Here is a 10,816-nt window from a genome sequence, read left to right on the forward strand (position 1 = left end):
TCGCATGTACCACGTTTCTCTGCTAAGATTATATCCAGTGCAATTCTGTTTTCCCAAGCCATTTAGCTAGTGGCCTTTAGTTATCTGGTTTCTCCCTTAAGGGCATTTGGAGTGTAATTGATGAATCTTTGCTGATTATAAGACATGTAATTTATCCAATTTACATTCTTGTTAATAGTTGACCACCAGAAAAGTGCTCACTCAAATCCAGCAGGTATTTGATTTCATGCTTTGAATTTATTAGGCTGTCTTCTAGGTACTCCTATGGAGTTTAGATAGATAGATAGATAGATAGATAGATAGATAGATAGATAGATGGATAGATAGATGAATAGATAGATAGATATACAAAGTTTTCATCCCCTGATCCAGAAGGCTTGTGTGTATGTGTGTGTGTGTATATATATACACATATATATATGTATGTGCACGTGTGTGTGTATATATATATATGTGTATATATATGGGTTAAAATGAATTGCTAAATTTCTCTGATCTCGATGACCATGTGTATTTTTAGCTATTTTGTGGAATGCCAGGGTGAACGGAATGGCCAATTGTACTAAAGCACAAGTCTCGGTCCAATTGGACGGTAACAAGTTACGGAGGGTCCCTTTCCCGATGAGTGGTTGCCTCATTCTGGGTTCCCAGTGATATTTAGGATGTGGGTGCAGGTTGAGAGTTTTCCCATGGGTTTATCGAGCTTCATCTTCTGTCTAGAGGGGCAAGAGGAGTGATTTATACTCCCTATAGAGAACGAGGGGATTGCTTTAGGATCTGATCTCTGCAAAGTGGGAAAGAGCAATGACAGATTTTACAAGTCTTATTTCCCCATGCATCCTTGTCTTGGTATACAGCCAACATGCAATGCATTCCTTTGGGATTAGTATCCCATCCAAGGGGAAACGGGACCACCTGTGCCTGAGGTTGACGGTGGTGCACGCATAACAGTTACTTTTATTGAGGGCTTGTGCTGAAAATTTCACCCATTTAACCCAGGCATTTATGTCTCTATATCCCGTTTTAATTTTTAAAGTCTGCCTTAAGTCAGTTATTTTAATTGTTTTTACTCTCTTAGGGTTATTGTTTGGTGGGTTAAAGGAAGTTAATGGGACCAGGAGTTATAGTAATTCTGGGTGGGCTTGGGGTAGAGTTGGTGACTAACCTAAATCTAACTGTTCCATGGAGTTGCTTTTTGAGATATTTATTTTTATTTTATACCTTCAAGTTTTCTGGTTTAGAGTAGCTGGGTTCTTTATGGTAATTAATATAGGATTGCATTTTAAATTTTTACAGTTAGGTGGCGTGTGGTTCCTATACAATACTTAGGTTTCCTTTCACCCCTTGTGTTAGGATTAATTCTAACCATATCAGCCGCCAGTGTTGGAGCCTGCGTATAGCTTCCTTTTAGGTTTTCCTTAGAATTAGCTTAAAGGGTTTCTTAGGTGATCTATACATTTCCAATTTACTTTCCTTCTGTTTTTTGTTTTTAACCAGTTTCTTGACCCGAGTGTAACGTGTCCACTCCCGATCAGCTGTTTGTACAGCTGTCTCACTTGACAGGGACCTTCCCAGCTTGGGTGGAGCTTGTCTTCTTTCCAAGTCTTAATTAGCACTGAGTTGCCTGGCTGGAAATGGTGAACTGTGAACTCAAGAGGTGGGGTTTGAGTTACAATTTCTTTTAACCGAAGTGGTTTCCTGTCCTGGGAGTTCACACAATTCCCACACACTTGTTTAGCAAGGGTATACATTTCTATACACCCATAATTCTTTAGCATTTCATCACACATGGCCTGGGGACCCCAGTGACTTCCCTTATGCAATATAGACATTCGATTTTTTATTATGGGTTTATTTATTATTTCCCTCCCATCAGGGAGCACTCACCTACCATTCTTGGTATGAGTGGCTCCTATCTTGCCTAGCTTTTCCTCCTCTTTTGAAAATTGGGGTTTTAATATCACCTTAGGGATATCTGAGCTGAACAGTTTAAATTTTTCCTCCAGGGAGACTTACCTAGCAGCCTTATCTACAAGTCTCTTCCCTACAGCTTCATAGTGTTTCCTTTCTGATGGCCATTTGCATGAACTATGGCTATCCCTGATGGAAGCAGGAGGCTTTCTAAAACTTGTTCCCCACCTACCAATTCTTTTGCCCTGCTATTGACTAGTCCCTGCTCTGTCCAGATTTTTTCAAAAGTGTGTACTACTTTATAGGCATATTGTGAATTAGTATATACAGTGTTTCCTTGGTCTTCTAGGAGCTTTAGGGTCTGGTTAAGAGCATATAATTTACAGGTTTGGGCTGACCAGTTATTGAGTAATTTACCTTTTTCACGTAAGGATTGTTTGTTTTTATTAATGACAGCACAACCATTGTGTCCTTTACCATTTATTTCTCAGGATGTCCCATTCACAAACAACCTCATCCCATTATGTAGCAGAGTTTCTTTAAGGTTTTGTTACTAACTTGAGTTTGATACTCTATGATCTCTAAACAGTTATGGTCTGACGCCTTCTTATTCTCCTCTCCTTTTCATAAGAAACCGGTTGGCGTTAGTTTAGGAACCTCCCCAGGGTCCATGGACCCCAGGAGGAGCTTGGGGAGGGCAAGAGACTGACCAGCTGGCAGCCCAGAGTGCCCGTGGCCCGGCCCTGCTGGGTTTGGCTTTGGGCCAACAGCTGCTGGTTTGAAGAGCTGCCAGCCTGTGGCGCCTTCCCTGATGGGCGCTCTCATTAGCAAAGGCATTTCTGGCTCCGCCCTCCCTTCCTTTTTTTTTTTTTTTTTGCTTCAAAGGCACCATTCCTCTCCCTGGCAGGCCTAGAGCTGCCCTCTTTGTGTTTCATGCAACCCCCACTGGTGACCCAGCAACTGCAAAGTGTCTCCAGTTTGTCGTGCCCTGGGAGGGGACTTACTGCTTTTCCTCCTCCTGGGCTGCAAGGACCCTTCCCTGGCCCAGCCCGGCTCTGGGAAACAGAACTTTTATACATGACTCCTTGAAGCGTTTTGGCAGACTTTTCCCCAGCATGAACTCTCTCTACTTCAGGGATTGCAAACTGACATCCTCTTTTGCCTGTGTTGGGTTTTTGAGTTATTTGAACTGATTATCAGTATTTAAAAGTTACATTTTACATAAAAAGTCAGAATTTTGTCCTCTGACAAAGCAGACAATCTGGCAACGCGGGACCGGCACTGTGAGAACAGCTGAGCAATTGCCACAGTTCCCACCCGGCCCTTTTTATTGTTTGCTGACCCTGTAGTCATTTGAGTTTAAAACCCTAGTGCTGATTCTCCTCATGTAGCATCCCCAGCTCTTCTGCAGCCTTACTGACAGCTAACTGCCCCTGGTGCCCTTACAGCCTCTCAGTAAAACAACAACAAAACCTTAATGTCATCTTATTCATTTACTCTTCCATAACTTGAATCCTTTTGACCACCTCCTGACAAACAGCCATCTAGTTTTTGCTGTAGGCAACCCATTACACCTCAAGCAGCCTGATCCTAAACTCTTCCACATCCCTTTCTCCCTTACATCCCCCAGTTCCCAGGCTCTGTCCTTCCTCAGTGGTTGCGCTGCATGCACCCTTTCCATGCAACTCCTTGTTGCTTAACCCCCAAGAAACTTCCCCCAGCCCTGCCAACCCCTCTGCGTTCCCTCACTTCGTCGTGTACTCTTTTTTCCTTTTACATTTTTTGTCTCCCCAGTTTTACCTTCTCTGTTTCTCTTTGATCTCTGTCTCTTTTAGTCTCTCTCACTAATTTTCCTCTTCTATTCTCTCTCTGTCATCCCCTGTTTCCTTTCTCTCTCACACTCAGTTTCTTCCTCTTTCTCTCTCTGGGCATGAGCCAAGCCATGCTGTGCTCTGGCTCCCCTCGTCTGTCTGCAAAAACAGGCAGCTCTGCGGAAATGACTCAGCAGTAACCTTTATCAACAGCTTTTAGAAGCCAGTTGCCACACACAGCTGTGCCACTGGCTCTCTCTTCCTTCAGATATAGCAGCTTAACTCTCTCTCTCTCTCTCTCTCACACGCATACACATTTGTATCTCACACGCACAAACTTTCTGAGCTTCCCTCAGTATTTCCTTGTTTTTTTATTCCATCCATTAATCTTTTGCAGTTTCTTAGTAATATTAGGTCAGCTTTTAGTTGCAAAATTAACCTTTAAAAGGCCTTGCCCTACTGGGTCTTCTGGATTTAATCCTGAATATTTTTCCACTTGATCCCTGAGCCTCTGCAGAAATGCAGAGGGAGTCTCCTCTTCTTGTTGTTGGATCTCGAATGCTTTTGGGACATTTTGTGTCCTAGGAGTGGATTGTGTAATCCCTCTAATTATTAGCTCCCTAAGGTCTTGTATTTGGACCTGATCCCTGGGGTCATTATTATCCCATCCAGGATCTGCTTTTGGGAATTTCTGCTTAGCTGGCAGGACTCCTTACCCAGGAGGATGCTGCTGTCTCTCCCAAATGATTATGGCTGCCCTTCTAATTGTTCCCCTGTCTTTCCCGGTAAACAGAATATTCATGATTGAATTGTCTCAGCCCAAGTATAAAAATTGGGTTCTAAAATCTGATCTAGCTGCTCTGCTAAACTGAGGGGATCTTCCAAGAGTGGCCTCATTTCCTTTTTAAAATTCCTAACCTCAGTACTTGTTAAAGGCACATTTACAAACCCATTATTATTATTATTTTTATACTTTAAGCTCTGGGATACATGTGCAGAACATGTAGGTTTGTTACATAGGTATACACATGCCAGGGTGGTTTGCTGCACCCATCAGCTCATCATGTACATTAGGTATTTCTCCTAATGCTATCCCTCCCCTAAGCTCCCCACCCCTAGACAGGCCCTGGTGTGTGATGTTCCTCTCCGCATGTCCACGTGTTCTCATTGTTCAGCTCCCATTTATGAGTGAGAATGTGTGGCGTTTGGTTTTCTGTTTTTGTGGGTCTCTCTCTGAGAGACCCTGAGAACACATAGCTGAGGGTTTCCTGAGAGTGATGGTTTCCAGCTTCATCCATGTCCCTGCAAAGGACATGAACTCTTCCTTTTTATGGCTGCATAGTATTCCATGGTGTATATGTGCCACATTTTCTTTATCCAGTCTATCATTGATGGGCATTTGGATTGGTTCCAAGTCTTCGCTATTGTGAACAGCGTTGCAATAAACATACGTGTGCATGTATCTTTATAGTAAAATGTTTATAATCCTTTGGGTATATACTCAGTAGTGGGATTGCTGGGTCAATTGGTATTTCTGATTCTAGATCCTTGAGAAATTGCCACATTATCTTCCACAATGGTTGAACTAATTTACACTCCCACCAACAGTGTAAAAGCATTCCTATTTCTGCACACCCTCTCCAGCATCTGTTGTTTCCTGCTTTTTTAATGATTGCCATTCTAACTGGAGTGAGATGGTATCTCATTGTAGTTTTGATTTGCATTTCTCTAATGATAAATGACTATGAGCTTTTTTTCATGTTTGTTGACTGCATAAATGTCTTCTTTTGAGAAGCGTCTTTTCATATCCTTCGTCCACTTTTTGATGGAGTTGTTTGTTTTTTTTTTCATGTAAATTAACTTTGTTGTAGATTCTGGATATTAGCCCTTTGTCAGATTGACAGATTGCAAAAATTTTCTCCCATTCTGTAGGTTGCCTGTTCACTCTGATGATAGTTTCTTTTGCTGTGCAGAAGCTCTTTAGTTTAATTAGATTCTATTTGTCAATTTTGGCTTTTGTTACCATTGCTTTTTGTGTTTTAGTCATGAAGTCTTTTCCTATGCCTATGTCCTGAATGGTATTGCCTAGGTTTTCTTCTTTAGGTCTTATGTTTAAGTCGTTAATCCATCTTGAGTTGATTTTTGTATAAGGTGTACGGAGGGGGCTCCAGTTTCCGTTTTCTGCATTTGGCTAGCCAATTTTCCCAACACCATTTATTAAATAGGGAATCGTTTCCCCGTTGCTTGCTTTTGTCAAGTTTGTCCTTCTTACATTGTTCTAATTCTTTCCTCAAGTTTGGATAAGGATTTAAGGGAGCATTGGGTTTAGCTCCTTCATTATCTCCGAAATCCTTTTCCTCCACTCTTCCTTTTGCCCCCTGATCTCCCTGTCCTCTACTTCGTGAGATATATAGGGTAGAGGGCAAACGTATTAGGGGATCCCAGGGCTTTTCACTGGGTGAGAGCTCTTTACTATGCTCTTTTTATTTCTCTTCAAGGGGGAACACGGGTCAATTCACTCTTCCAACAAACAGCATAACCCATCTCCTCTTGAGAAGATGGGGATTTATCATTCACATAGAGAATTAAAGCTTGGCATACGCAGTCCTTATTTGAGCTAAACTTAGGCCAAAGGACTGAAGGTTGACGGATGGGCTTTTTAGGCCAAGTAAAACAGCAATAATTTATTATTTTTTGTTTTTCCTTATTTCAGGCTTTCTAGTTATTTTTGAGTCAGTTTTGGCAATTTCTATCTTTGTATGAATCTGTCCATTTTATCTAAGTGGTCTAATTTATTGACTTCAGGTTTTTCAGAGTATTCACTTCAATGCTTTTTAATTTCTGAAGGGTCACTAGTGATAATCTCTCTTTTGTTCACAATTTTGGTAATTTATCTCATTTCTCATAATCTCTGTTTTGACTGTTGGTCAAGAAAACAGACAGAGGCAACAGATGGCTCTGTGATTCTCTAGTGGGAAGGCTTTGATCATACATAGCTGGCAAGCCAGACTGATGCCAGCAACCCCAAAGGAACTGCCAGTGGATCTTGACAAGAAAGACACTGACTCTGGATTGGACTATGCTCAATCAGGGGTAGATGTCAGTGCTTCAAGGGCTATAAAAGAACCAGAAAAAAAGAGATTGCACCAATTTGGACTGCTGAGTCCCATTTCTTTACACAAGAAAACACACTTTACAGCCTCAAACAACCAACAATGTACAGGGACATGTCCTCCTCAGAAGAAAACTTTGATAGAAAATTGAAACAGTCAGTTGAAGCATTGTTTGTCTAAAAACTGTGAATCTAATTGTTGGGCAATATAAACATGAAGGACTGGCTTTTATATCTCCATGAATGTGCTCACTGTCAACATGGGTGGGGCTGCAAGAGTGACTCCACTAGGTAACTCCCTCTCTTTTACCTGAAGAATCAAGATGATGCTGTTATGACTATACATACAACTCTTCTGAAGGGGAGAGGATGCTGGAATAATGACTATACTTCACCTCAAATTTCTTTTTTCATATGTGATGCACTGGTACCAGCAATAGGGATGCAAATAAAAGTACCAGAATCAAGAATTATCTTTAAGCCAAAAACTGTAACTATAATTTTACACCTTTATGTAAGAATTCCCAAGCAACTCAAAGATTGTGCTATGCCTTCGCTTCATTTGGTAAAGTCAGGATTAATACTAAATAGAGCTATATAGCCTGGTGGTCAGATGGCCCCCACTAGTTCCCTACCTACATAACCTACCCTCTATGACCAAGAATAGACTGAGGGAAGGCATGCTAGGATACTATTGCTGCCTGCAGTCTAGGCTAGCACAGCAGCCAAACCTGATGTCACCTCTAAAACTGGAAAAGATTGATATAAAGGGACAGAAGGAGGAATAGTGGCTGAGGGTTAAGTGAATAAATTAAAGGGTTATGAAATGAGTGAAATTCAATATTAGCTTAACTCCTCGAAAGTGCTATGAGCAAGAGAAGATATTGTCTCTTAGGTCAATTATACTGGATGCCTAAAAGAGTGAAAACCATATGTCCCCAAGACCACTCTTGTTTTTGGAACCCAGTAAGGTTGAGTGGTGTCTGCAAACATGAGTGACTTCGTCCTGGGAGACATATTCATACAAGAGGATGATAGACTGTTCTAATTTTGAATGACTGAATTATACTCTGTTAATCTGCCAATACCTCTTTACTTTTGTAATCCTTTTCCTATAAAAGATACGTGGTCAAAGAAAAGTGGGCAATCTGAGTTATAAGAAAAACATTTAGTCTTTGTCCCTGGTTTCTCCTAAAAACCTTAGAATCTCTTGAGTGATAAGAATTAGAATATTGATGAGAGGACTCATGGCTGAGTGGACCCTGGATATCTTGAGAATGGGGGCTGGCTGCCAGAGACACATACCTGTGATGAGAGTGCTGTCTTATTCCATTTTGTGTTGCTATAAAGAAATGTCTGACACTGACTAATTTATATAAACAAGTTTCATGTGACTTGGGATGTCTGGAAATGTTTGAGCATTTGGTGAGGGCCTCAGACTGCTCCCACTTCTGCCCTGTGGAGATCACACTGACCCAGTAGCAGAATTGGGAGGACCAAATGTAGGATGCAGTTTATGGAGACCAGACCTGCAGGGTACAGAACCTTCCAGAAGTGGGTAGCTGTGGTGGTGTCTTTTGCAGAGGAGCAGAGATACACATGCCATGTGCAGCACGAGGGGCTGCCAGAGCCCCTCACCCTGAGGTGGGTAGGGAGGGGGAGAAGGCAAAGGGGAGCTGGTATGTGCAGAGATCACATGGTAAGAGAGGAACAGGCTCTTTTTAACAATTAGCTCTCTTGGAAACTAAAAGAGTAACAATTTATTCACTCACGAGAGAGGACAGTAGCTCTTTATTCATAAAAGTTTGGCCCCCGTGACCCAAACAGCACCCATTAGGCCCCACGTCCAACACTGGGGGTCAGATTTTAACATGAGGTATCGGGGGTAAATATTTATATCATTACATGCTGTCCCTAGCCAGTCAGAGCTCATGTTTTTCTCCTATTGCAAAATATGATAATTTTCCAGTTGTCCCAAATGTGCTAGGTTGCTCCAGCATCAACTCAAAATTCTGAAGTCTCATCTGAGACTCAAGGTAAATCTCTATAGCTGTGAGCCTATAAAGTTTTAAAAATGTTATTTACTTCTAAAATATTAATACAAGAGTGGAAGGGACATTTCTATACATTTCCATTCCCAAAGGAATAAATGGGCCAAAAGAAATGAATGCAGTGTCCTCACAAGGCTGAAACTCATCATGGGAGATGTTAAAACTTAAAGCTCTAAAATATTCTCCTTTGACTCTATATCTTGACTCCTGAGCACACTGGTGCAAGTGGTGGGCTCACAATGCCATTTGTAGTCCCACATCCTTGGCTTTGCTGAACATAACCCATATAGCTGCTCTCATGGGTAAAAATTGAATGCCTATGGCTTTTCCAAGCTCAGCTTGCACATTACCAGTGACTCTACCATTTAGTAGTCCTGGCAGGGGTCCTGCTTCTGCAACTCCATTAGGAATTGTCCAGGATATTAAATTTCCCCTTTAAATATCAGTTCCAGTTTCAGATCATTTCTTTGCTCACACATATGTGCGTAGGCTATGACAAACAGCCAGGCCAAATATTGAAGGCTATGCTGCTTAGAAATTTCTTCTATCAGATACCCTTAATCATCACTCTCAAGTTCAAAGTTCCACAGATCCCTAGGGAGGGGGCACAATGCCTCCAAGTTATTTGCCAATGCATAACAAAAGTGACCTTTCCTCTAGGTCCCAGTTAGGTCCCAGTAAGTTCCTCATCTCCATCTGAGACCTCATCAGCCTGGACTCTAGTGTCCATATCACTGTCAGCATTTTGGTCCCAACAATTTAACAAACCTCTAGGAAGTTCCAAGTTTTCCCCCATTTTCTTGTCTTCTAAACTCTCCAAACTATTCCAACCTCTACCTGTTACCCAGTTCCAAAGACATTTTCACATTTTTAGCTACCTTTATTGCAGTACCCAACTCCTAGTACCAATTTTCTGAATTATTCATTCTCAACTGTTATGAAGAAATACCTAAGACTGGATAATTTATAAAGACAGAAGGTTTAAATTGGCTCATAGTTCTGCAGGCTATATGAAGTATGATGATTCTGGCATCTGCTCAACTTATGAGAGGGCCTCAGGAACCTTTCAATCATGCTGGAATGTTAAGGGGAAGCAAGCATGACTTATAAGCCTGGAGTAGGAGGGAAAGAAAGCAGGGAGGTGGCACACACTTTTAAACACCAGATCTTGTGAGAACTATCACAAGAACAGCACCAAAGAGATGGTTCTAAATCATTCATGAAGGATCCATCCTCATGAGCCAATCACCTCCCTGAGGTGCCACCTCCAACCTTAGAGATTACAAGTGAACATGAGATCTGGGTGGGGACACAGATCCAAACAATATCAGGGGTCATGGTGGACATTAGGGTGGGCTGGTCTCCCTGCTTCTCACATGATACCAGGGATGTAGACACATTCAGATTCCTTGGCAGAAAGAGAAGCCAGAGGCTCTTGAAGTCACGAAGGGGAGGCATGAATAAATCTTGCATCTCAGTCCCTCACAAGGCAGTCTTAGAAAAAAAAGTCATGAACAAATTTAGGTCAGGCATGGTAAATGGTGACACTGAACACCCCACCACAGCCTCAAGAATAGCAAATCAAAGACTCCAAATTCTAACTGTATCCCCTCTGCCCCAACTCCTCTTTCACTTCAGGACCTCTAGTATGTCACTTTTACAAGCCTTGAGAGACACATCAGAGCCCTGTGTACTGTCCCTGTTTGGGGTGGAATAAAAACAAAATCTATTCAGAGCGCACAGGTGATGTGACTAAAGGAGGAATTGTGGGGTGGGTGAGCTCCCCCATGGGCTCCTGTCCACACTATCCCAAGGATCTCAGGGATCACTCTCCCACCCCTACCTCACTTATATGAAGCCTGAGCACGGCTGCCTCCTTTTCCATCTGTGGAAAGAAAACAAACTGTGAGAGGCCAGGGAGGAGGCAGGGC

The sequence above is a fragment of the Theropithecus gelada genome, chromosome 4 (genome assembly GCF_003255815.1).
Source record: "Theropithecus gelada isolate Dixy chromosome 4, Tgel_1.0, whole genome shotgun sequence".
In the NCBI taxonomy this organism is placed as follows: domain Eukaryota; kingdom Metazoa; phylum Chordata; class Mammalia; order Primates; family Cercopithecidae; genus Theropithecus; species Theropithecus gelada.